The sequence below is a fragment of the Athene cunicularia genome (assembly GCF_003259725.1).
Source record: "Athene cunicularia isolate RWA chromosome 1 unlocalized genomic scaffold, athCun1 chr1_part2, whole genome shotgun sequence".
NCBI lineage: Eukaryota > Metazoa > Chordata > Aves > Strigiformes > Strigidae > Athene > Athene cunicularia.
The window spans coordinates 10,950,389-10,976,576 of NW_020799092.1; the positions used below are offsets into that span (position 1 = coordinate 10,950,389).

The 26,188-nt window shown below is 39.2% G+C and overlaps 1 protein-coding gene across 7 annotated transcripts in view; it reads right to left on the bottom strand.

The window, feature by feature from the left end:
* CALD1 (caldesmon 1) overlaps positions 1-26,188 on the bottom strand; it is a 197,056-nt gene that overhangs the window by 113,734 nt on the left and 57,134 nt on the right. For all 7 annotated transcript variants that reach the window (XR_003397638.1, XM_026841081.1, XM_026841078.1 and 4 more), the window contains one exon: positions 1,081-1,174. The gene's annotated coding sequence lies outside the window, so the exon portion shown is untranslated. The remainder of the gene's footprint in view (positions 1-1,080; positions 1,175-26,188) is intronic.

Genomic DNA, 26,188 nt, shown 5'->3' on the forward strand with positions numbered 1-26,188 from the left:
AGCAATCGGGGCAGAGAACCACCTGCAACAATTATCAGCCCATTCAGCTCTTGCACAAACCTTCTCAAAAGTGTAGACAAAGTTAAATTCACTTTCCCAGAGATGATGACAAAACCATCTAAAACGGGCCCAGACCCAACATTCCTGATGGGGTAAGGCTGCTGGAGATGAAAGGCAATGCAACCGGTGTTCAACCTGCTGCCATGTCTGTCTCCTCCTCAAATGGAGCAGTGGTGTATGGGAGGTCTAGGCACACAGAGAACATGGTCACTCATCAGTGAGATTAATCAGCTTGCTGTACCCTGAATTAACTGAAGATGATGGCATATAAGGGAGTTGCCTTGACCCTGGTGCAGTATTTCTGACCCCACCAGTTAGCTCTCATAGGCACTACTTAAACTTAGAGCTAGTCCTCAGTTTGTCTCCAGTCTGGAATTTCCATATATTCAGGGGCTGAAGCTTACACAGATTATAAACACTTCCTTTAAATGGTTTGTGAGCCCTCACCTGTTCTGACGGCAAAAGAACAATGTTTGTAAAAAATGTCTGTCTTACATGTTGTAAATAATCAGTGAACACAGTTACTTGGACTCTCACAGAGACTCCTCAGAGCCTGCTTGCTCTGAAAAGAACAGAAGACACAACAGGACAGTAACATGATCTTCACATAAGGAAATACAATTTAAGACTCCCATTGCAAGACAAAAAATTTGCTGAAATCCAGAAGAAAAATATAGTTGTTAAAAAATGGTCATACACCCACAAAATGAGTAAGGTAAAATTCAAAGGTTTTGATTTGAAAATGAAATTCAAGATAAAATCCTTTAAATCTGCTATCAGTTCTGGAGAAAGTAATCTCTGGTGACCATTAGCCCAGAGGAATAGAAGTTAAGGGTCCGACTGCAGGGCTATTCACTGATTTTCAGAGGGATTTGGTTCAAACCCCAGAAAAGCAAGCAAGCAAATAGGAGGAAAAAAAAATCCAATATAAAAGCCTCAATACAAAACAACCCAATATAGAAGAACCTTCTGAATTCCACAGGCAAGGAAATCTGAGGTAACTACTTTGATCATACTCACAGGAAGGCAATCAGAGGAAATATTCTGAGCTTTTCAGCAACAGACCAGCTGCTGATGAATTCAAAATGATGACTCCAGAAAATAGAGGAGATCACTGTACAGAAATAGAAAATAAAGAACATTGTTTAGCAATGGCATCGTTATTGTGCACTCTTATTTTTTCTTTGGTAAAGTCTTCTTCAACAACACCCCTACAAAGGTTTTTTTAAAGTATGGAATAAAACAGAGAAAATTTGCAAGAGACCAACAAAACTCACTATCAACAGCTATATAAATTATAGTTTGACAAAGCAGTCTGATTTCTCAAAATCTCTCAACAAAGTCACTCACTAAAACCTCTTTAAGAAGTGAAGCTGACACAGGCTTAGATGAATATTCTCTTGTGATTAGAAAGAGATGAAGCAAAGCATCAGACCAGTGATGAGTTTTAATTACAGAGAAAGGTTTCCACATTACTGAGGTTTCCAGCATACCTCCCTAAGGGTTTCTGCTGAGACCTGTAGTATTCAACATATCCATAAAAGCGCTCTATAAAAGCAGTTGAACAGTGAGAAGACAAAGTCTGTAGAAGATACAAAATTATAATTTAAAGTTAATATAAAGAACTGGGGAAAGAGTTCATAGTAATGAATTTCTATAGGCAGACTGAATTCAGTGTTCATAAGTAAAGGTGCAGGGAAAAAAACCCTTATATCTGTATACACACAGTAAACAACTCTAAATAAGCCAATAACCCTCAGGAAAGACATCTTGGAGTCTGAGGAAGAGCTCTCTGAAAATATTATCTGACTAAGCAGCAGTTGTTAAAAGGCAAGTTAAGAATCATTAGGGAAAAATCTAGCTTCTGTCTAGGTCACACGTATAAAATACATGGTATACCTCCATTCTGTTTTACATTAAGTTCTGGCTATCCTTTCTAAAAGAGCCTCAGATAGGATACTGACCTAGATGGATCCTTGCTCTGAGCCAGCATGACAATTCTTTAAATGTCAATTCAGAGAGCAGAACAAATGAGCTGCTGCCCTTATACAATGACAGAAGTTGTATAAGAAGTTGTGGGTGATCTAGTACGAATGCGTAATGGATACCAGGAAACACAGTAAGAATGAGCTTAATTGGAAGGGGTTATTTTTTTTCCTAATTACTTGCTCTCCATTCAGCTACCACTTGGTAGTATACAGGCCCACCAGAGTAAAAGTAAAAACTATAAGCTTTCTTCAGAGGGCCTCACATGGTCCATTTTCTTTAGACCTAAGGACCTTCATACATAATATTCTGGTGCCAACAGAGGAAATAGATTATTTAAAAATCACTGAAGTCTATTTTAAGCAATTTACGATCATAGTGTGGGACCATGATTTGTATTAATTGTTGGTTATTTCCTAGAAACTCATGGACTTTTGAGGACTCGATGTATCTAAATGACTATTCAGCAATTTCAAAAACAATTTTACAGTCTGATCTCTAGGTTTTATAGACACCTCCCAGTGATTTATATTATTAAAAACTTTGGGGTGGCCAAAGCCAAGATGATGATTCATTCCAGTGGAAGTTTCAGTATTAGATTCAAGAGAGATCTCAATCCCGTTTTGTTGCTTAATGTTACTATGCATGTATCACATAGCAGAAAAGAACAATGGAAGAGGACATCCCTAATCATCAAGGTCTGAAAAAAACAGATCTTACAGCTAGCGCAGATTGGCCTTCGTCAGTCCACAGAGCTCCAACTCATGAATAACATGAAAGTTCTTTCAGGTCACTGAATTAATTCAAACTTTTTCACTAACTTGAAAAGCTGACTTTGCCCATTTATAGTTTTTAGTGTGTCCTACTTGACTCTCAATAGGCATAACTTCATGACATTCAGATTATGCATTAGGAGGATCCTGGGTCTAAAAGCCTTTTTTCCATTTCAGACCATTTGCTCTCTTTTAATCTCTTCAAGATTTTTTTAAAAATTGAGACAACTCCCAAGATTTTTATTTTCTTTCCCACAGTAACAAAGCCGCCTTCTGCTATTCTCCTTCCATCTGCCCTGTCCTAAAGCAACATTTTTCTGAATTGAGATCAATGTAATTCATAATATCAATAAAATGACTGAAATACACTCTCTCACTATTTGCTATCTGAAAGAACATCTACACACCACAATTCCATTGTGAGCTGACTATGAAGGACTAAGAAAAATTTAACAAACAGGAAATTTCCATACAATTTAAGCATGAAGGAAGTTCAGGTCCAGGCCAAAAACCAAACTCAATAAATCTAAACCTTCCAATCCAGAAATATTACTAGGGTTTGGACACATTTTGGGCTGTAATCTTCAGTGGTAAAATTGGCACAGTTTTTACTGATTCTTCAGTCCTTCAAATTCCCCTGACCATAAACATTGGGTTCATGTTCTGCTCTCATTCACACAATGGCATTTATAGCATCGCAGACCTAGGCACACACCCAGGCACTGCACATTCAAGCACACAGTGGAACTCAATTTCCAGATAATATTGGTACTAGATTCTCAGCTAGTGTAAATTAATTTATATTTAAATTATTTAATGTCTATTAAAAGTAATTTTAATAACAGAAGTGCTTTTATCAGAAGTTCTTGAAAATGCTTTTATCAGAAGTACTTTATGTCATAAGAAATGAAGAAGTTGTCACTATCTTGATTACAGAAACTAGGGAAACTAAATCATATCTAAGGTCATTCAGAAGTTGACCTGTGACATATAAATGTGGCTTCTTGATTGAAACTATATGCGTGTGCACACAAAGATAAGCCTAGTTTCACTCCCCTCTAGTCTGTTAATGAATTTGGTTCTATTATACCAGGTAGTTTTGAATGAAATGAAGTTGTGGAGCCCAGTTACCGAAACTATGTGCTGCTCCATTTTATCCAACAGCTCAACAGATAGGGCTCTGACAGGGTTCAGATCTCATCTCTTCTTGCAGGACACTAGCACTAGGATGTTCTTCCACATCCTTTCCTATCAGTGCTGGTGCTAAGAGTATTCAGGGAACTCTAACACACTAGACTAAAGGTCTGTCTAGCTCTGTATCCTGTGCTCCAGCAGTGGCAAATATCAGATGTTTAGGGTAGAACCTAAAAACAGGGAAAGCATATAACAATGTTTCCCACAAATACTCTAAACCAGCTTGTGACTTTCAGAATGCCTGAGTCAAAGGTGGAATCTGTGTATTTACTGATCTCCATGGCAGCTTTTTTCCATTATTATTTCTAGTAGCTGCCAACACTTAGCAAAATCCCACAACAGAGAGTCCCACAACTTAATTACATGCTATGTGAAGATATAGTTCATTTTGGACAAATAATTAAACCTTCAACTAACACTAGGACTCAGCTATGCCACTTTCCAGCTGAAGGCTCACTCACCTCATGCACAGTTAGGTGCGATATGCACATAGGAAGTATTCCTCATTGTATCACATATAATGGAGCAATCCCAAATTATCCAACAGCAAGGTGGTTAACAAGCTGTTTTGGAAATAGCAGACCTGGGTTTAAGTCCCAATTATATATTTAATCATTTAGGAAAGAGCAATATCAGTTGGAGAGAGTGGGAGCATTATAAAGAATAGTGGGAGAGTATACTTCACAATTCTTTTGGACAAAGGAGGTAACACAGACTAACTTCTCAGTTCCAAGTTAGTAATCTATTACATAAAAGAAGGATTCCTCCTCCAATCTTTAAAAATAGAAAATCCTTTCACAGAATCACAGAACAGTTCAGGTTGGAAGGCACCTCTGGAGAGCATCTAGCCCAACTCCCTGCTCAAAGCAGACTTCCCAGGATCATGTCCAGTTGGGGTTTGAATATCTCCAAATATGGAGACTCCACAGCCCCCCTGCAAAATCTGTTCCAGTGTTGATCACTTACAGTAATAAAGTTTTTCCCTACATTTAAATTGAATTTTCTGTATTTCAATTTGAGTCTGGTTCTGTCTTTTATGTCATCATCCCTTCCCCCTCCCCTAGTCAGAGTCACAGTGTGTGACAGCTATAGAGTGTCTGTTAAACTTGAATCTCATTCCAGTTACAGCTAGGATTTTTTAACCATAGATTTCAGTATTGGTTATTGTGCAAATTAGTTTTGGTTGAGTCATGAAAATGAGAGCAGGAAACCACATTTTTAAAAAATGGTCTAGATGAAGTATTTCTTTGTTTACCTATTTCTTCCAGATGTCCTTTTCTCCTTTTGATTTTTAGGTTGTCAGGGTTGCCACATAGTTTACTCCCTTATTAAGACATTACAGAGGAAGCACTTAAATAAAACTTTTCAACTTCTCCTCAAACGTGATATGTGCACAAAGAAGGGTTTTCATTACAGTGTTTGGCAAACAAGCATTGCCAACAGAAGAGGGGAACAGGAAGCCTTGAACTCATCCATTACTACCTAAACAGGTACCCAAATAATTTGTTTTCTAGGATAACCTAAAAAGGGGAGGTGCGTTGTCTCCTGTGAACTGCTCACCTAACCACTTACAAGAAGCTTGTCAGTACAAAACATCAGCATTCATAAAGACACCTCTCATGCAGAAATACACTTAAGCTAGAGTTTAATTTAGAAACTTAATTAAAACCCATTAACTTCAGGCTAAGAACACATTTACATGCTCTGCTGAACACTGACAGTTTGCTATACCTGAGCTCTACTTCCCACAGGGATGCAGCCATCTCCTAGTTATCAATTTTTCTGTCAGTGGTAGGAGTGCAATTGCATCACCAAGCACCAGCTTTCTGGGTGCTATACAAACAGTAGCACAAAAAGGAAGTTCTTATTCCCAACGAGTTTATTATCCAGGTACAAAAGGGATGAAGCTACACATTATAAACTCCTGATCTAATAGCTATTCTCAATGATATATAACATTATGTTAAATATGTTAATATGGTATTAAAGAAAGCGTTTAGAATTCAAGTGCCATCTTAATCTCAGTTGAAGAATAACCATTAAGGCACAGCCCAAAGGTCTTCAAGAAATACTTTCATCTTTCAAATGCACAGCCACGTGTATATACCTTTGTTACTTTTCAGATGTTATGAATCCCTTGGACCATTACAACTTCATCCTTCTGTGGCCTCATCTAACGAGGATTTCAATGATGCAGAAAGGTATCAGTAAGTACAGATTCATAAGGAGAATGTGAGCTGTAGGAAAAAGTTTCCCACCCCATCATATTTTCTGGTTGAACAACACAGGCTGCATTACATACAGGGCTGATAGTCCTGATTGTCCAGATGTGGTCAGAGTCTGAAGGTAAAGAGTCAGGGAGAGGAAAAGCATGCCAACCGCAGTGCCTCTTCCAGCCCAGCTGCAGAATATATTGGAGATCTGAAGAGCATGAAGGCAAGAAATCCTTCTCTGATATGCACCTACTCTTTACAGTTCAACTACTTGGGGCCCCACTGGACCTCACTTTTTCAATCCATTCCCAATGCCATGGTCATAGCAGCACACAGAATGGTTTTCCAGAGCACGACTCGAGGGCATCCTGATCACACCCTATCCCACGTACTAAGCCGCTCAACAAATGTTCTTAATTACAAATTTGAATCAGAGATTATAATCACAATCGGTCTTTAAAATAATGTGAAACAGCCATACACATTAAGAGAGAAAATCTGTGAAGAAGTATCTATATCTTCCCTTCAGCCAATCTGCTAATATCCTTTTAAAGAGCAACTCACCTGACCTACAAAGATTCAGAAAATGGCATATTTCTTCTCCACCATCTTAAAATACCAGTCATCTCGACAGTGACCTCAGTAGTAGAGAACTATAATACTTTGGAGAACAGTCACTTCTCTCACATGCACAATGATACTCCCTCAATAAAGCAAACATTTTTTGGATACGACTCTCCTACATACAGGCACGTCTTGACATGAAACAGGGGAGAAAGAATACTGCTTCCTGAGCTTAAACACAACCAAAAGGAGGACTAGACACAGCTCATATCAAGTGGAAGTAGACTGCAAGATCTTTGAATGGTTATTCTTGAAAGTAGAGGCTAAGAATTAAGCAAAATATGTGAGCATCTGAGCAGATGTGGGCTGGAACATCATCCTCAGCCATGCATATATAGCACTTGCTTCCTTCTTTGGCCACATTCATGCTACTAAGCAGAAACCATTTGCTAACCACAAAGCAGTGGCATTCACATTAGCAGAAAACCACATTCCTCGTCCCTTCCTGCATTGATCAGCAGTTGCTGCCCACAGGAATAAACAGAGGGCTGTGTTCTTCACTTGCTCCATGCAGGGCCTGCTGTTCTCACATGGGCATCACTGGTGAAAAGAACAGGCCAAGCCTTTTCCAGAGTAGCCATTTGTCCTCATGTAGATTTATCTCCCTAATAGAGCATCGACATGCACAGCAAGGAAAAGACAATTCAAGGTGGGTTTTCCCCTTTCAAATTGTGATCTCGAAGAATGAATATCTTATAATTCAAAAAAAACCCCTTGCCTTATCCCTTTTCAATAATCTGGAGATTGAACATAAACCCTGATACATCACCAGCAGTGGATACAGGCATGTCTGCTACAGAACATACTACTGAAGGAAACCATTTACTGCTAATAAGAAGTTCCAAATTCCTTACAAATTCATTGTTCCTTTCCAAAAAGGGTTACAGAAATCTTAGAGTTCTATTCCAAATTATTAATAATCCATAAAGACTACTGCATAATAATTCAAAAACTAGTCACTTGCAATGGACAGCAGATGGAAACTGGCTGCTTTAAAGCATATTTTGACAGCTGCTAGCATCATTCAACATGAGAAATGAAAGCATTTGTTCAAAACAAGCAGAGTAGGGCAGCTAAAATAAGTGTAGTAACAAAAAGATTGTCTCTTGTGAAAGATCTGATTCTCTTCTCTCCTGTGTCATCTTCAGTTATTGAATGTAAACACACTGCTGGGATGGGTGTTAGGAGAGAGGGAGCTGCAGGGAAAATTCTGTGAGCTATGTCTTTTTCAGCAAAGACTGATTAATGGTGTTTCTGAGGAGAATTCTGATTGACAGGATTAGTGCCATCACTAAAAGATACTATTTGTGGATCCTGGAGTTCACAGCTCCCATAAGAACAAAGCAATTTAGATAAAGAGTTTTGTACAAATGAAGGCATTCCCTCAGCAGGGAAGGTTCATGTGAACCTCTTCTGTGGCTTCCCTTCACATGGGTTTATCCATGGAGTTGGGACAGCAGAAAGTCCCTGGAGAACACCTTCCTCTGGGTGCAGGAGGTCTGATTCAAGTTTTCTAGGTTAGTCTTTGGGGAATGTTTCTATAATGAGACAAAATGAAACTCTCAGAATTAATGTTCCCAAACTTCATGGAGAGGAACATTTGGTTCCACTTTCTTTCATTTGGAATTTATTTCAGGTTTGTACTGAATACCGTTTTCTTTTAGTTTCCCAATTCATACCATCTTCCTACTTATAAAATCCAGTTTTCTCCTAGTAGCACTCAACACAAAACACAATTTCACCATTCTAATATCTGATATGAACTTGGGACAAATTATTAAACTGATCACAAGCATTTCATTTTTTTGGATTATTGTTAAATCTTTAAGTACTAACCCAAGCAAGCCATCTTTTAGAAGGGGTAAAGCATTGCATGCCAAAACAAGAAACTACAAATAAGCTAATAATGCTGCTCCACTGCAAAGAAAGGACCACAGCACCCCAGTTCAGAAACTGTGAAATGGATGAAGAAAAGAAGAAAAAGGTGATCTTTTTTTTTTCTGATTACTCCATCCCTCTCAGTCACCTTTCTCAGGCAGGGTAACAAAGTAATTCAGATACAGTGATTTCTTCCCAGCAATTTTCAGGTACCTCATCTGCATGATATCTTCACTTTCTTGCCCCATATTTTCCGTGCTCTTCCCTTGCTTTCATATCCATTGTGCTTCTCCCACCGTACTGTTCTTCAGTTTCTTTGCCACTTGCTCCTGCTCACACTCTTTCTACACCAGACTTTGACCGTTTTCTTGCCCTGGATCCTATCGCCCCATTTCCTCCTACTACTTATTGCTAGCCTCCTGCTACCCCTCTCAGTTTCTTATCCTGATCCCACAGTTCATTATGACAGAAACTATCACGTATGAAAGGTTAACACGACAAGCACCTTTTCTCAAGTAACATATGTATTCAGTCACACCATGGTCATTTTGGATCAGGGAAAATGTTTGCAAATTCTGAGGCAGAAATCGGAAATTAATGAGAAGTCTTGAATCATTTTTTAAGAACTCTCAAAGCAAACATCATAAGGCTCACAGCGGTATCACAACAGATGTCCACCATTCCATGTATTATGATAGCTCCACCTTAGCCCAGGCTGGCATATACCATCTTATTTATATTTCACTTGTTTATGCATTGGAAGAGCAAACTGGTTCAAATAAAATAAGTGTCATCACAGAAGCTTTTCCAGAAATTTCCAGTCTCTCTCAAATCCTTTTTTTGGTGTTAAAAATGTTTGGATAACGTTATTTCTTCGGATTATCATTCATATGCATTTGTCCTTGCTTTTCTGGCTTCTGAGGCAAGATGAGGAGCTAAACTTCCACAGAGGAAAAATATCATAGTACACTAGAATGCTGCACCTTATTCAGGAATAACCAGTGCAAATAACTGGTTTTTAAAGTGGTTATATTATATATAGAAAGCTTTCAAATCATGCATTGCAAAGACTGTCCCAGTAGTAACATTATTGGTGATTACTACATATAGTTATATCTTCTTCCGTGGTCTGGTACCAGTGACCCAATAAACCACTACTTTTATTCCAGCTACTACATTTCTGTCTGGGAATAGCTCTACCTTTGATGCTGTCAGCTCCCACTCCTGCTGGCAATGTTTATAGTATGGATGACTGGTATGTGAACCTTTCAGGACACAGTATTACTGTCTCAACTTTAATTAGCTTAAAAATGCCTGCAGAAAGTGCCAGATACTCCTGAATACTCAAGGACCAATAAATGTCCACACAAAATTTAAATTTTAGTCCACTCAGGAAACCAGATAGATTGTTTACAGATGGACACTATCTTCTACATTATAGAAGTAACTAGCTGTGTCACAACATGGATCATCACCATGATTTCTTCCTGTTTTGTCCCATGGATAGGAAGAAATAAAGTTGCTGGAGAAGATATGGCAAGCATGTGTATATTCTAACTTTTCACTGAATGTGCAAACACAGAACTGGCAATTTAACAATCCATCATCTAAAGAAAAACCACCAAGGCTGCTTGTCAACCTTCAAATACTACCTATGTGCTCAGTGATACCTGAGCTTTGCCAAACCCACTCCATTTATTTTAATGAACTACACCCATAAGTTTGATATGCAGTTTAAATCTCTCCTCACTTGGTAGCCATATAAACAGCAAGAAAAAAACATGAAAAAAAGTTTTTCTGGTCCCACCTATTACTTTTCCAAGAGGAAGGGCATGCTCAGGTACTGTAGATGAGAATTTAGATGACTGAGCCCCAGCTACTTGTTTAGATTGTTAGCCTTGCTTTCAATGGAAGGAAATATTACATAAAATCCATGTAACACATACAAGCTAAGTGCAAATGATGAAAGAAATCAGCAAGGGAAAAGAGGCCAGAGCACTGTTGTGATGGAAGAATAGCAGCTGGGAAAACTGAAGTCAAACCAGCTATGTTATTTTTTAATTAAAAGTAAACATGGGCTTTGTTGCCAAGGGATTGGTTAGCATTCCATTTAAACAGAAAAAAAAAAAAGTAATTTTGTTTTACTTCATTCTCATTCCCCTCCTAACCTCCCTCCCCTCTCCTGTCCCCTCTTTCCTGCCCCCCCTCCAAAAAGTATTTATAGATTTTGCAGAAAAACCATGATCATAAAATTTAGGTCAGTATGCAGCACTACAGAAAGCCACCTATTTTTAAGGCATTCTCTTTCTCTCACATGAATGCCTCCTTGATTAAAAATAGTCATAGACTATAATTTTAATTTTGTTAATTATTTTATCTTTGCTGCTGACCTCCTTGCTAGCTATACAAATACGCATGACTTCACTGCCTGAGGCTGCATGCGTGTAAATGATAAAGGCCCTCTTTGAACAGCCCTTTTAATGAAGGTTTCAGACGACTCACACTAATCCTCTTAAGTTCAGCCTTGCTTCTCTTCAATCAAATACTACAGCAGCTTTTGTTCATGCACAGCAAGTCACCAGACTAAGAGCTGTTCTGGAGTAGGACTTGCTTGCATCTATCTGGAGTCATTTCAGTTTGCATTTAAAAAGTCCATTTACAAAGGGAATAGATTATTTAATTATTCATTCAGTGCAAGACAACTCTAAAAAGGAAGAGTCCTGAACAGGAATAGTACAGTAAAGGGCAGTCAACACACTCACATTTTCACAAGAGAAAAACCCAACCTCCATCCCAGCTGCACAGAGTGGTATTTAAACTTTCAATCTTGCAAGACCTAGCCAATGGTTTAGACTGAAAATGTCTCTCTGCTTTTCTGTTTTATGAGGTCTTTTATGCATACCACTGCATTTCCAGAAAGATTCTGAATATGTGAAAACATAAAGCTCTGGTCAGTATCTGCTGACTCGAATCCAGATTCTTCTAGAATCAGAATCTTCCATGGACTCCAGAGAAAATTTGTGGTTGAACACAGAACATAAGGTTCGTTAACTAAATAGCCTAATGCATATTATTTGTGATGCAACAGTAGGCACAAGAGAAAGAGAATACTCGGTTCCCAAACATTTTTCTTTATGTTTTGCGTATTTTTTGGAAGAGGAAAGAAAACCACATTCGGCAAAGCAATGAATGCATTCGTTTTGTCTCAAGGACATTGGCTCACAAAAAAATGTTGCTGCAACCAGTGAGAGTTCAACTCATTGTTGCCCAAACCATATTAAAAAAAAAATTAAAATGCCTTTGGAACTGAAATATTATTCCTCGTCTCAACCAAACGTAAATAATCCAACAGTTTAGTGACCAACTGTGCAACAGAGATTGACTTTTCTAGGTAATTAAGCATCGAAGCAGAGCTGAAACATTCTATGAACATTAATTATCTTTTGTGGCAACACAAAATTGATTTCTGCAATAGAAAATAAAATAAAGGTGGCGGGGGAGGGGGGGGCCAGGAGGATAGCTTGACACTGGCAGAACCTAAACATGCTATGCTTCAGCCTCCTTGAGTTTTACACCAATTTCCATGTAAGAATAGAATTTAGTTGAATTAAACATGATTGGAGTGGTTTTATCTTCCAGATGGTTACGTGCTGCTTGAGTCTAAGGGTTACACGAAAATAGAGAAGTCAGAGAGGCTTCTCAGTTCAACTTTTCCTTTTCCAGATAAGGTGACTATTTGACTATCAAAATAGGAACATTCTAATTCTGACTACTGAAGAGGATTCTACTATCCTTCCCACAGTATTTTTGCTTTTCTTCAAGGTCTGCAACAGTTCAATCTAAAAATCAAAACAAAGCAAAAGCTTTATGAGGTTTGTTCCATTGCCTGTATAATGGCAGGGAGGCGCATACAAATCACACAAATACGTAGGACAGGAAAACCAAAATGAAACTCAAATATACGGATGGAAGGAAGATAGGAGATCCTGTCTAGTGGGAAAGAATTGTAATAAAATCACTTTGAAATGCCATCAGCCTTTTTATTCAGATCGGTCATATCAGTGAAGAATAGCTCAATGACTCTGCTGTGTTTTAAAAGGCTGGGAGCCTCTTATCATCATATGAGAGTAGCACTATTTTGTCTTTTAAATCTCAGACCAAGAAGCCAGGCCACTGAAAGGGCAAGCTTTTGCCAAAACAGGCAAAACATTTAAGACCATCCACATGTCCCATCTTCATCTGGCAAACAGAAAATTGAATGCTATTTACAGACCTTTGATATTTCTTTGTTTTCTCATGGGAAACTAGTTGATGTTGTCTATTGCCAGCTCCCATTGTTAACAACACTCATGGAGAGTTTATTATGTCTTCATGCCATTTGTAAAAATCAACCTTTCTAAAATGGTCACAGACTAATAAACAGAAAAGTGTCATAAAGACATCGGGATTCATTCACTAAGTGGAATTCAAGAAGAATGACACTTAAATTTTATGCATTTCTTGTTTTAAAACCGAAGTCTCTTGTCAGCCTCAAGATTTCTATGATCTTTAAGCTGTAGCAATATACATAACTAAACAACAGTCTCCCACATCACTAATTTCTCCTACTATGTAATATACAAATCCACGGTTCAAAGAACATTCCTATTTGAATATGGTCCATCTTCCTTTCCTGGACCTGCTGAAAATCTGGAAATGAAATAGTTCATATGTGAAATGAGGCCTAGCTTCATCCATTCAATGGATGCCAAGATCAGAGAGCAGCTACTTCAGCTGGAATGGCAGAGCCCTATACCATCAGTATAAGCATCACATCATGACAATGACATGAAGTTAGCACCAGTTTAGTTACATTTGTTTTTGATATAAGTCAGAGAAAGGAACTCTGGTCTCTACAGTCCCAATACTTTCAACACTATTAGACCACCCTACCTTTTACAACGTGCATCTGCATTATGCAGACTAAAAATAACATTGCCACTGGTGGTTGAGTGAAAGAATATGACAGAAGGAGTAGCTATAGAAAGAAATCTGCCCTATGTGTTAGATAAGAAATACACCCAAAATACACAACACAGAGAAGGGGATATGGAAAATTAAAGCAATGGGAAAGAGAATGTTAAAAACTGAAGAAGAGCCACAGTGATACAGAAGCATCAAAGAACATTAAAAAGATAGGGGAAATGGTTGGCACAGAGGGAATGAGACCAACCTGAGAAATGGTTAGCAGGTACAGATTTAGCAATAGGCTTGAGCTAGGTCCATTACACTGGAGGCCCAAAGCAATTCTTACAGCTCCTCTAGTTTAAGGCTGAGGCTTGATGCAGCTGCATAGTGTGACATTCAAGACACTATCATATTATTCTTTTATATTTATACTATCCTCAGTGGTGCTTATCCCCTTTACAGACACCAGAAAGGCAGATGATCTGCAATGTCTGATTTTGCATCTAGAAAAGAGGCCCACACACCAACAAAGGAAGAATCTCTGTTGATTTACTGTCAGATAGGACTGCACAAAAAGCCTTATGATAACAAATACTTCATGCAGAAGGGCTCATTCTAAAAAAAAAAAAAAAAAAAAAAAAAAAAAAAAAGAAAACCATGAAGGGTTGAGAAGTTACATGGCCAGTGTTGCAGCTCCAAGTTTGATCTACAAAACAACTTTTGTCAGAACAATTGGATTGTTCTCCTCCAAGCCATTCATCATCTTGGATATTTTTCTAATTTCGACTTCTAGCCGCTAGAGAGCAGAAACCTTCTAAATAATTATCATCTAGGGATTTCTCAGCTGGAATTTGGACTTGCCTACATAATTCCTCCAGACAGTGCTCCTTGACTTTTTCCCATAGACCTCACTATTGCAGTGCAATGCCTGGAATGCCAGCTCCATGCTGCAAAAATTAGCCTTCTGTGCAACAATATCAAATTCAATCACTTGGCAGCAAGAGTGTGAAAACTAATTGTATGCTTCCATTTCTGTATTTAAGAGATAACTTGTTTCCAGGATGAATTTGAAGGGGAAGGGGGCAACCAAATAAATAATCATGAGGTTTTCTAGGTGATGTTAGGTTAGCAGTCTCATAGCATGACGTCTTTCACTGATCTAGAAAGCTGACAGAGTACAGTGAGGGCAGTGACAGCTATGTCAGCCCAGTTAGGCACAGACCGACTCCAAATTAATGTTTGGCTACATCTTCCATCCAGGGTGCCAGAGTGGCACAGTAGCTTTAATGATCCTTCTAGTAGCAAATCCCTGATTCCGTATACAGCATTGCCCTCCCCATATCTATGGGAAATAAAAAGATCTGCATCCCAGCACAAGAGGAACATGGTTTAAACCTGACACAAGGAATGCTTCAGGTAATACATTACCTCTTCCCCTGGCTACATTTATATGGTTTCTTGCAATACACAAGCACAGATACATCTCTAATCACTTTTAGTCTGCATTCAACCACAGTAAAGCTTTTGTTTATCTCTGTGGCATGCATATGATTGCCACTGTAATACTGAATGATTCAAAGTTTTCAATCTCACAACAAACTTATGAAGAATGGAGTATTTTCTTATTTTACCGTAGAGTGATTGTAACAAAGGGAAAATAAATAACTTGTACAGTCACAGACATGTTTTGGGAATGAAGACCTTACATGGGGGCCTCCCAGTGCATCAGACAGTGGACCAGCTTTTTTTTGTTTTTCCCATTTGGTTTTCTTTACCCAGGGTGGGGGCAAGGGAGGGAGAAGCAACTTTCTCTGAAAGAAACAAATACTTCATTTCCTAGAAATGCAAAACTTTTTCTGTCAAATTCATTCAGTGGTATGGTCTGAAAAGGGAGAGAGCAGTGGCAGAAGCTGAGAAACCGGTGTCTTCTCTAGAAATCATAATTGTGTTGCTGTTGGCTTCCTTGTTTGAGTCAAAAGCAAAGCACACACTTCACACAGATTGAAGTGCATCTTCACACATCCATAAATGACATCCAAACCATTAAAAACAATGGGAGGAGGACTAAGGAGAAAAGCGAGGAAGCTTCAGACAACCCCCAAGTACTGCCATGTTCTAAGCATACAAAACAGCAGCAGCACTGGAACTGCAAGTAGAATCACCTGTGCTTGGTAACTGACCAAACATCTATGAAGATCATGCATGGTTAAAAATCTCTATATAGTTAATATAGAGCCTGTGATTTATCAATCCCCCAACTGTGCAACATTGTTACTTCAAGACAGATCTAATAGAACTTCAGACAGACAGACATGAGAAAGCTGAAAGATTATCTAAAATCAAAAATTTCTATGTCACAGCCTTAAGGGTCCTTTCCTCACTGGGATTCTTGAAATCAGGACACAAAGCTTTAAAAGTATCCATTTATCTACTTTCTTCATCCTTTTAAAGAGGAAGATATTCCATATGTGCATTCAGAAGTGGTATGTGGTATGAACATCTACACTCTGACATGAAATCTTGAGTCTTCTTGAACTATTTGTGCTGCTTCCATGAGGTGTCCATGGCGTAAGACTCATGAGCAGACCAACCAACTGCAAACCAAGCTCTCCCAGTTTTAGGACCAACACTTACAAAAATTACTTCATTTTCAGAAGTGCAGAGTTCTCTGTGGATTGGTTTGTCACAGTTTTCAAATATGTGCCTTGATACAAAGACAGACTGATCATACAAAGCAGTCATATTACTGTTTGCTCTCTTCTGGTGCCCCGAACATCACCTCCCTGGTAACATGTCCACAGCCAAGTAATCATGGACCACACCATTAAAGTAAACTCTCTTGCTAGAGAAAAAACAAAAAACAAGACAAACCAAACCTACATAAAATTTCACCAGTTCAATCTTGCCTTTACAACTGCAGCCTTTGGCCTATATGCAAACAGCTTCTTCTAGGAAGAGAAAGCTGCACTACTTCAATACCATACAATTCTGAACAGATGCAGCTAAGTCCTTAAAAATCCCTAGGTAGACATAGTTATTTCAGTTTGAGAGCTTAGACCGTGACTGAAAGTCCGAACACTTTGAAGATGACATAAATCAAAGTAGCCTCTCCCTCAACGTTGCGATTTCCCCTTCTTGGAGTTCCTTCCACTTGGAGAGAATGGATATAAATCAATCTCTCAAAGCAATACACACTGTTCACCAGATTGTGTGAAGTACCATTTTGGGTTTTTTTAAAGAGAGAAAAAGGAGCTTCTTTACTTGTGTCTGTCGGTACTGTTCAAAAATCTTGTTATAATGACATGGTGCTGGCTGATTACTTGACTGTAGAACATAGAAAGTCAGCTTCTTTCCAATTTAAATGCAAATAGAAACCTCACCACTGTGGTATAAGGGAAGTGTGGTGACACATGACAAGTACTCTTGTACACACAAGCATGTGCCAACGGTGGGGTTTTCAGTTCATTTTTGAGAATAAGACTATATGATAAAAGGAAAGTCATGAGATTTCTGCCTCTGAACTTTCTGCTACTTCCCCACCATGCTCATTAGTGCAATCAGATTATTAGCTCTCTTCCTTTGGGGATATCTTTAGATGTCCCTTGTGAAGGTGGCCAGCCCAGCTACTTGAACAGAAGTCGCTTCAAGAATATGAGCAGTGAGATACAGCCGAAGCACTGCTCAAGTCTTAACGACAAACTACCATGGCCATAGCTGCTGCTGGTCTCTCCAGAAGAGGAGATGCTGGGACCACTTTGTATTAGAAAGGAACTAGAACACTGTGCATACTGGATTGGTCTGAAGAATGAGAACACCACTTTGATCTTCATGCACTAGTTTTCCCCTACTCTTTCCTTTACTATGAAATACCCAACACCATACAGACAATACAACATAAGAGGCTTGCCACATGCTTTGCACAGTCCAAAAACTGATTTTCAGCCTCCAGATTATAAGTGAAATCTGTCTATAAGACATAACATGAGCTCCGTTTATATACTAGCATGCAAACTGGTGGCATGGTGCTTATGGTATAGTATTATAATATTCACTCCTAGTAACTAAGAGAATAATCCCTGTTTATGCCTACAGATGGCTGCATCAAGTAATTAGACATTTTAAAGGAGACCAAAAGCAGGGTAAACATTCATAGAATCATTTAGGTTGGAAAAGACCTTTAAGATCACTGAGTCCAACCTACTTCAGAGTAAATACAGACAAACTCTCAATGTCAAGAGTTTCATTCTGGATGCAGGGTAATGTAATAAGAAGCAAAACACAGATAACACTAATATTAAAAATTAATAAACAAGCTACTAAGACTTATCAGGGTCTAGTCATAAGCATCTTACAATGGAATAGAATATATTTTTAAACAGAAATCAGCATGTTAATTGGTTGTTAGTTGCCATGGCTAACAAGCAACACTAGTTTCCACTGGTATAAGACAGATCGTTCATATCAGTAACTTGACTGTAACTTCCTGTGATCACTTACCAGTCCTTTATAAAATAAACTTGGAAATAAAGTACTAAAGAGGTCTTAACAGAGCAGCTTTGATCACAGAGCCCTGGAAGAGGTTCTTGAAGATTGCAGCCCACCCTTGCCTGGCTCTCAAGCTCCAAAATGAGTTTTGACAGACAAGTACTTGGTTTGGCCAACATGCATGTTTCTAGGGAAATGCAAAATATAGATTCCTGAAGGCATGAGTAACAGTTAAGCACTGAATCTTGTAAGTTTTAATAGGACTTTTGCACGTTGTATCTTTGAAAATTTGTTTGAAAATAGTCTATCGCCTTTAACACAGAACTAAAAGAAACAGGTTTAGATAACCTAATTTTGAGCGTAACCAGTTATACTCATTTAAAGATGACATAACACTCCAAGCCTGGACAAATTAGTCTCATTTTTTTTTAGATTATTTTGAGTTCAGGAGAGTACAGTGAGTGTCTCAGCTTTAATAAGCCTTTTGACATTTTGACATTTGTTTCATAGAATATAACATTCACACAAAGAGATGGATTAAGACCTGGAAGAACTATCAGGCCCAGAGGGTTCAGATCAGTGTTACAAAACCTGGTGTGAGGCCAGTCACTAGTGGTGTACACCAGGGTCAACACTGGGACCAATACTGTGTAACATCGTCATTAATGACCTAGATGATGGAAGAGTCCACCCTCAGCGAGTTTGCAGACAATATAGAACTGGAAAGAGTGGTTGATACACCAGATGTTTGGGCTGCTTCAGAAGATCTTAGCAAGCTGAAGAAATGGCCCAACAGGAACCTTATGAAGTTCAACTGAGAGAGGTCATGGAGTCTCCATCCTTAGAAGTATTCAAAACCCAACTGGACATAAGCATGGGCAAGCTACTCTAGCTGACCCTGCTTTGAGCAGAATGGGGGTGAACTACAAAATTTCCAAGGATCCTTGCAACCTCACCTGCTCTGTGATTCTGCATTTACAGTACAGTTCTGCAATGACCACATACTGATATATTTTGCAGTATATGTAGCACAAAAATACACTGTGCAAACATACAAACCATGCTATCTTCCATATATAAAAGTACAAACAGGCCAGTTCTTTAGGTAATAACTACTCTGTGGAAACTAGTCCTATGTATTCCAATTTGCATCAGTTGAGGTTATGAACAATGCACATTAATAAGGTTTTGTTCTAAAGAATAAGTTTCAATGGTATCCTGATAAAAATGCTTCTATCAGAACAATTATTTTTAACAACACAGCATCTTACATAGAACTGCTCTAATTATTGCCTTAATCAACATCATAACTTACAACACAACTTGCAATTAACATATGGTAAATAGCATCTGCCAATTAGACTATCATGTGCACTGTACATCTGATTCCTGTTTTCACTGGAATGCAGCTATTTATGCTGGATCTTGTCCAGGGTCTCTGCTTTGGCCTCTAACGCTATTTGGATGAGCAACCCTCAACTATGTACTGCAGTTAAGGGGAAGACAAGATTCCTGCACATATGAATTAGGTCATAGATATGAACCTTGAAAGGAAGTTCATTAGTCATTTTTAGAGCTCCACTACTTTAAAGTAGAAGAAAATAAATCACAGAGTACATCCACTTCATCACTGCATACTGTCATCACAGACAGCAAAGTTAAATCTGTATTAATCACACATATCCCGCTATTTCTCCTTTTGTTCCCTGTCCATCCTTTCCCTTTTCTTTTTTTGTTAAACTTCATAGCCCAGAAACAAATACAGGCATTTTATTTACTTATTCAAGATCATATCTCTGCTGTTGCTGAGTGTCTTCTACAAATGGCTAAGGATTCACGCTTTCTAACAACACCCATAGTTGCTCAGCATCTCTCATGACTAGATGGTTTATCTTGACAAATAATTAATCAATTTACTATTAATGATTGCTTTCTTCAGATGTGCTGCTTTCTCAGCAATGATATGGATTTTACTGGAGCAACAAGAAGTGACTGCTTCAAAGTTCTATATACTCATGGGATGATGCTCAGGCCCAGTTAGCATGTGTTTATGAAAGGCAGGTCCTGCTTGACAAACCTGATCTCCTTTTACAACAGGGCGACCTGCTTATTGGATGAAGGAAAGGCTGTGAATGTTGTCTACCTTGACTTTAGTAAGGCGTTTGACACCATTTCCCACAGCATTCTCCTGGTGAAACTGGCTGCTTGTGGCCGGGCCCAAAGAAATGTGGTGAAAGAAGTTAAATCTGGTTGGCAGCTGGTTACAAATGGTGTCCCCCAGGGCTCGGTTTTGGGGTCACTCCTGTTTAACATCTTTATTGATGATCTAGACGAGGGGATCGAGTGCACCCTCAGTCAGTTTGCAGATGACACCAAGTTGGGTGGGAGTGTCGATCTGCTCGAGGGTAGGGAGGCTCTGCAGAGAGACCTGGACAGGCTGGAGCCATGGGCTGAGGCCGACTGGAGGAGTTTCCATAAGGCCAAATGCCAGGGGCTGCCCTTGGGCCACAACAACCCCCAGCAGCGCTACAGGCTTGGGGAGGTGTGGCTGGAGAGCTGCCAGTCAGAGAGGACCTAGGGTGCTGATTGACAGCCGGCTGAACAGGAGCCAGCAGTGTGCCCAGGGTGCCAAGAAGGCCAATGGCATCCTGGCTTGTGTTCAGTTTTGGGCCCCCCACTAAAAAAAGGACATTGAATGACTCAAACATGTCCAGAGAAGGGCAACGAAGCTGGTGCAGGGTCTGGAGCACAGGTCATACGGGGAGCAGCTGAGGAAACTGGGGTGTTTAGTCTGGAGAAGAGGAGGCTGAGGGGAGACCTCATTGCCCTCTACAGCTCCCTGAAAGGAGGGTGCAGAGAGCTGGGGATGAGCCTCTTTAACCAAGGAACAAGCGACAGGACAAGAGGTAATGGTCTCAAGCTGTGCCAGGGAAGGTTTAGACTGGACATTAGTAAGTATTTCTTTCCAGAAGGGGTTGTTAGGTGTTGGAATGGGCTGCCCAGGGAGGTGTTGGAGTCCCCATCCCTGGAGGTGTTTAAGAGTCAGGTTGACATAGCGCTGAGGGATATGGTGTAGTTGAGAATGGTCAGTGTTAGGTTAATGGTTGGACTAGATGACCTTCTAGGTCTTTTCTAACCTAGATGATTCTGTGATTCTGTAAAAGATTGACTTGCCCTGTGCACAGTTTTGCACAGAGCTCACTGTGGATCTACAATACCCAAACACAGAGTGCTCTGCAAACCACAGAGCAGAGATATCAGGTGTGAAGCCCCCTAAACCTCTTGGACATTAAAAAAGCACAATGCAGCAAGAATTCTAACCAACCATATGTTCAAAGCATGAAGGAAAACTGAGAACTATCTTAAAACTTCCATAAGTGTTGCTTTGACTTTCCAAAACCAAAACCATTCAAAGAACATGTTCCAAATTGAAAACAAAGCACAACAGAAAGAGTCTGTACTTTTACCTGCCTCAGTAACTCATGCTAGAGTAACAAAACAATCTTTATTAAAAAGATTGCACCACTAATGTGGATGACAATTCTATTTATGGTCCCAGAGGAAAAGCATAGTAAGGAGACAACCACTGCCACCATTATCAATCAAACTACAGAAAACAGTTTAAGCCTTTGAAAGACACACTTTTACCAACAAAAGAGAAAACCATGACCTGAGCCTCAAGACAAGACTTATCTGCATAACTGCTGTGTGATATGGGGAAAGGATGTGGGGTGAGACCAGGGGTAGGGGTTTGCCTCAGTACTACTTCTTTCCCTGCTGCCCTCTGATTCTCATCTGGTCAGATTTTAAGTCTTTGAGGTATTAGAATGCTTTTCAACATAAACAGTGCTTGAGCTCCTCACAAGTGCGGCACAAAACTATTAATTCATATAATAGAAAGTGTTTTGGTTTATTTTCTTTGGGATAGAGAAAATACTGATAGAAAGTTAAAGAAAGCATACAAAACTTTCCATACTAATCTGTTGACTGCATGTTGCAGAGTTGAGTTCCATTATGAGCAATGGAGGCTTTGCTTCAGTCTGAAAGGCAAAGCTCAGTTGTCATTTCCATCTATGTAATGTTCACAGCAAAGGTTTACGTGCAATGTTCCATCACATGTTGTTCTTGCTGTCAAATATGGAAAGGGAAGAAAATGGAAACATGAATCAATTGAGTAATTTTCCTTCCCTCATACAACCTCAGGCTGAGATGATGTCAGATTTCACAAGCAAAACAAGTTTGAGTGGCAGCTACATTTCAGAGGAGGTAATCTAAAGGAAACCTATGTTTATCAAAAAGTGGTGCTGACAGTTAAACAGGCAGCATCTCTACTGCAAAGTTTGTAATGAATCAAGGTCTTTGTGTGATACATGGCTGCCACTGCTGGGGAGCTCTGACTTTCACAGAACAGGGAAAAAAGGGCATTCGGTCTGTACTCTCTCCCATGCTAATCAAATCCCGAAGGGACTGGAAGATGGTTCCCTTTACTCTTAAAGTATCCAACCTTCCGATGATACATAAAAATCGTATTGGTCTAGTAACTGCTGTCATTTCTGGTAGCTCTCAGTCATTTCTACTAAATTATGAATCATGTATGAATAAATGTAAGGAAAAAAAAAATTCCTCAGGTCCCTCGGATTCTCTTACTGCAGCAGAAATGGTAAGGGTGGACATGGGGGCCAGTTACGGTGGCATCGTGCCAGGTGGTATGCTGCTTCTGCCAGGGAGTTGGATTGCATGCGTTTTGCACCAGACAAAGTGGACAAGACTGGGACGAGATCATAAACCTCAGCCTTCACCTTTCATCACCACTGAAAGTCCCACTGTAATTTTTCACAACAGTAGAAATGCTTGGGAGAATTAAATTCAAGTTTCCCTCATTCTACATCTCCTCTGTAAATTAAGAAGTGTGCATACCTATCTAGACTTATGAGATTCTGCATTTCAGGATTCATCTGGCCATATCAGAACATAGCTCTGCTGCCTTCCCCTTTCCTCCACATAGTGAAGTGTGCTTTAGTAAAAACAGAAATTGGAGAGTTCAAAACAATCAAGTGGAAAAAACTTTCCTATCATTTCACTCTCCTTGCTCCTGACTTGCTGCCATTTCACATGCCCTACTATTCAGCACAAAAGCCTCCATTTGAGGTAGGATTTGAAGAGGATGAGGGAAAGGGGGCAGAGGGAAAAACTGACCCATTTTTTCCCCTTGCATATGACTTTTCAGAAAGACAGGTGAGGAAGGTACATGGCACCTTAGCTGATGTATTAGCTACTCCTGTCATTTCAGGGTAATCTTAGACTTAGAAAGAAATGTGGCAAGCTTGAACCACATTAAAGCCCTGATTTAGCCAAGTGCTTTGAAACACATGCTTGCAGTTAAACTTGTGCCTAAATGCTTTGTTGAATTAGGACCTATGTTGGTAAAAGGGGCAATTGATTAATGGCTTCTGACAACCACCAGAAACTAATGAGCCACAGACCTCCACTTTTTCCTCCAAATGACTGTACTTAAACTCGAAGGAAATTTCATTATGGAAACAGAAAACACTTACAAATAAATCATATGTGTCTCCTTTGCAAATATTAATTTTTATCTGCAATTAGTGGTAAACCCAAACTTCCTTTCATACAGTAATCGGAGACAGTGCCATTTGCCCTATGTAACTGGTTACTCATTCAAACCCATAAATTTCTTTCTAGAACTGCATGGTTTACAGAAAGCTCTGCGAACACAGCTAAATCAACCATGAAATATGCAGCATCCAACATACTAACCAAAAGGTTGCCCGAGACATAAACTTCGCGATGAATCACACCAGCACTTGTACAATCTTCCTAGAAATGAAGAGCTCAGTAATATGACATGCTGAAACCTGCTTAAAGCTGCTTCTCACTAAGACACATTACGAGATCAAATCCTAAGGAATTAACACAAAGGTCTGAAAGAGCAAGAGGATAGCCTTGGTCCTCTAAGATGCCATCCAGCGTTCTATTTGCCAAGCTGTCCTTTATCATGGAAGTTTTAAGTGGCCATGTGTTTTAGCTGATTTCACATTATATGAACGTAGAGACAGGAAAATCACGTGCCCAAGGCATATCTACAGGAGCAGTGACTTTCGAGTCTAATGTCAACCTTACCTAAGTATCATTAAACAACTCATCTTGGTTTTCCTAGGACCATTATTATTGCAAAGCACAGACAACTCTTCCAGTATGTCAAAAGCAAACACTTTGAGGTCTTAAAAAGTTAACACTATGCGGTCTTGATCTAGCAGATACACCTAGAAAATTTGTAAATTACAAGAGGGACACTGATATCTGAGGTCTCATTGTTATTATTTGTATCTAAAACAATTCTCCCTTTTTCTATTTTTACATGTTCATTTCAGTCATCTGAACCAGATTTCAAGAGTAGACATATGCTTTATAATGAGAAATAACATTAAAAATATACTATTGATGCCATACAGAAAGTCATTAATGAGTGGTTACAGTACTTGAAGTGTAGAAGTGGAAGTGGCCTTCATACAACATTGTAACTGTGAGCAGTTAGTTTCTTTCATTCACACACTCTTGGAAGTGCACCAGTTCACCTGTAATTCTAAGGATAACTAAAGTAGTTTGAATTCATAACTGGCTGACCAGTTACACTTAGACTGAGATTTTACAATCACTAGGTTTGTGCACAAACATACCACCAAAGCCTGCAAATCTGACCATCTGTGATCATATTTTTGTCCTATTAGCTTATGGAGTTTACACTAGCATTGCACCTTTGTACCAGCTCTGTGGCCACTTTGCAAGCAAAGGCAATACCCAATCCACCAAAAATCCTGTCAGTATTAAGTCAACCTGTCAGTTTGCTTGCTAGTTGACAGGATTTAGCAGAGCGAATTCGTATCACAGATGCATTACACCATCCAAATACAATGTTTCTCATCGATTACTAGGAGCCCTAAAGAGCAATTTATTTTATCATTGAACCATGACCTACTGGTGGGATAAGGGCTTCAGCTTTCACGCGTTTAACTGTTTCTTGAATATCCATTATGTCCTTTATAACAGAGACAAACTCTTAAAGGCAGCTCTAAGGAAAGAAAAGTGACACAACTAACATGCCTGAGTCTCAGGGAAATGACCAAAACCTATCAAGTCAGTGGACAAAAATTGTTTCAGTTCCCTAGGTTTGGATCAGCACACACTCTAACAATGCCCCAGAGGAAAGCATGGGGAGGAAAAAGGAAAACACTTGATTTTTCTTCATAAATCTACACAAATAAGATATTGCATTACTAAGTAAATGCTCAGTGTGTTTACACTACTGTTATGCTGTGAACAGGAAAGCAAGTATTTATCTTCACACAACTGACTGCTATCACTATGTTTATTTTAATTCAGAGCATGGCTCAAAATCCACTTGAAAGCCTATTTCATGTTTCCATGGATTTCAATCAATGTTTTGTAAATGTGCATAATACGCAAATGGAATTTTATTAACAATACCTAGCACTCAGTTGAGGTCTATGTATTTCAGTAACGTGCACAAGATATTCGTAGGTTCAGAAAGAAAACTTTCAGCACAGTTCCAAAAAGAAAGACACGGTGGCAAGCTTAAAAACATACGTCCTTATTCATTCCTTGCATGGGAAAGTTTGAAACAGCTGTTACACTTTCTATTGCTAGCGCAGTAAAAATGTACAGTGTATCAGTTATCACCCTAAGAGGTAAATTGTGGTATTTCTAAAGGTGAGTACTGTAGCTAGGCAGTCACCAACACACAAATCTTATCCCTTTAATAAGTCTCTTCTGAGAATATTGGCTAGATTCATCTTGACCCACACAGAGCCCACAGAGTTGCACCACGGACATCTGGCCCCATCCATCACACTCACACCTGAGAAAATAATGTAAAAAACTTGTATTCTTCAAAGGATTAGAGCCTTTTCTCTTCTTGATTATAGGAACAGACCCGTTGTGAACTCTTACCATTATGCTTCATTACAGTAACAAGTCCCATTTAATATT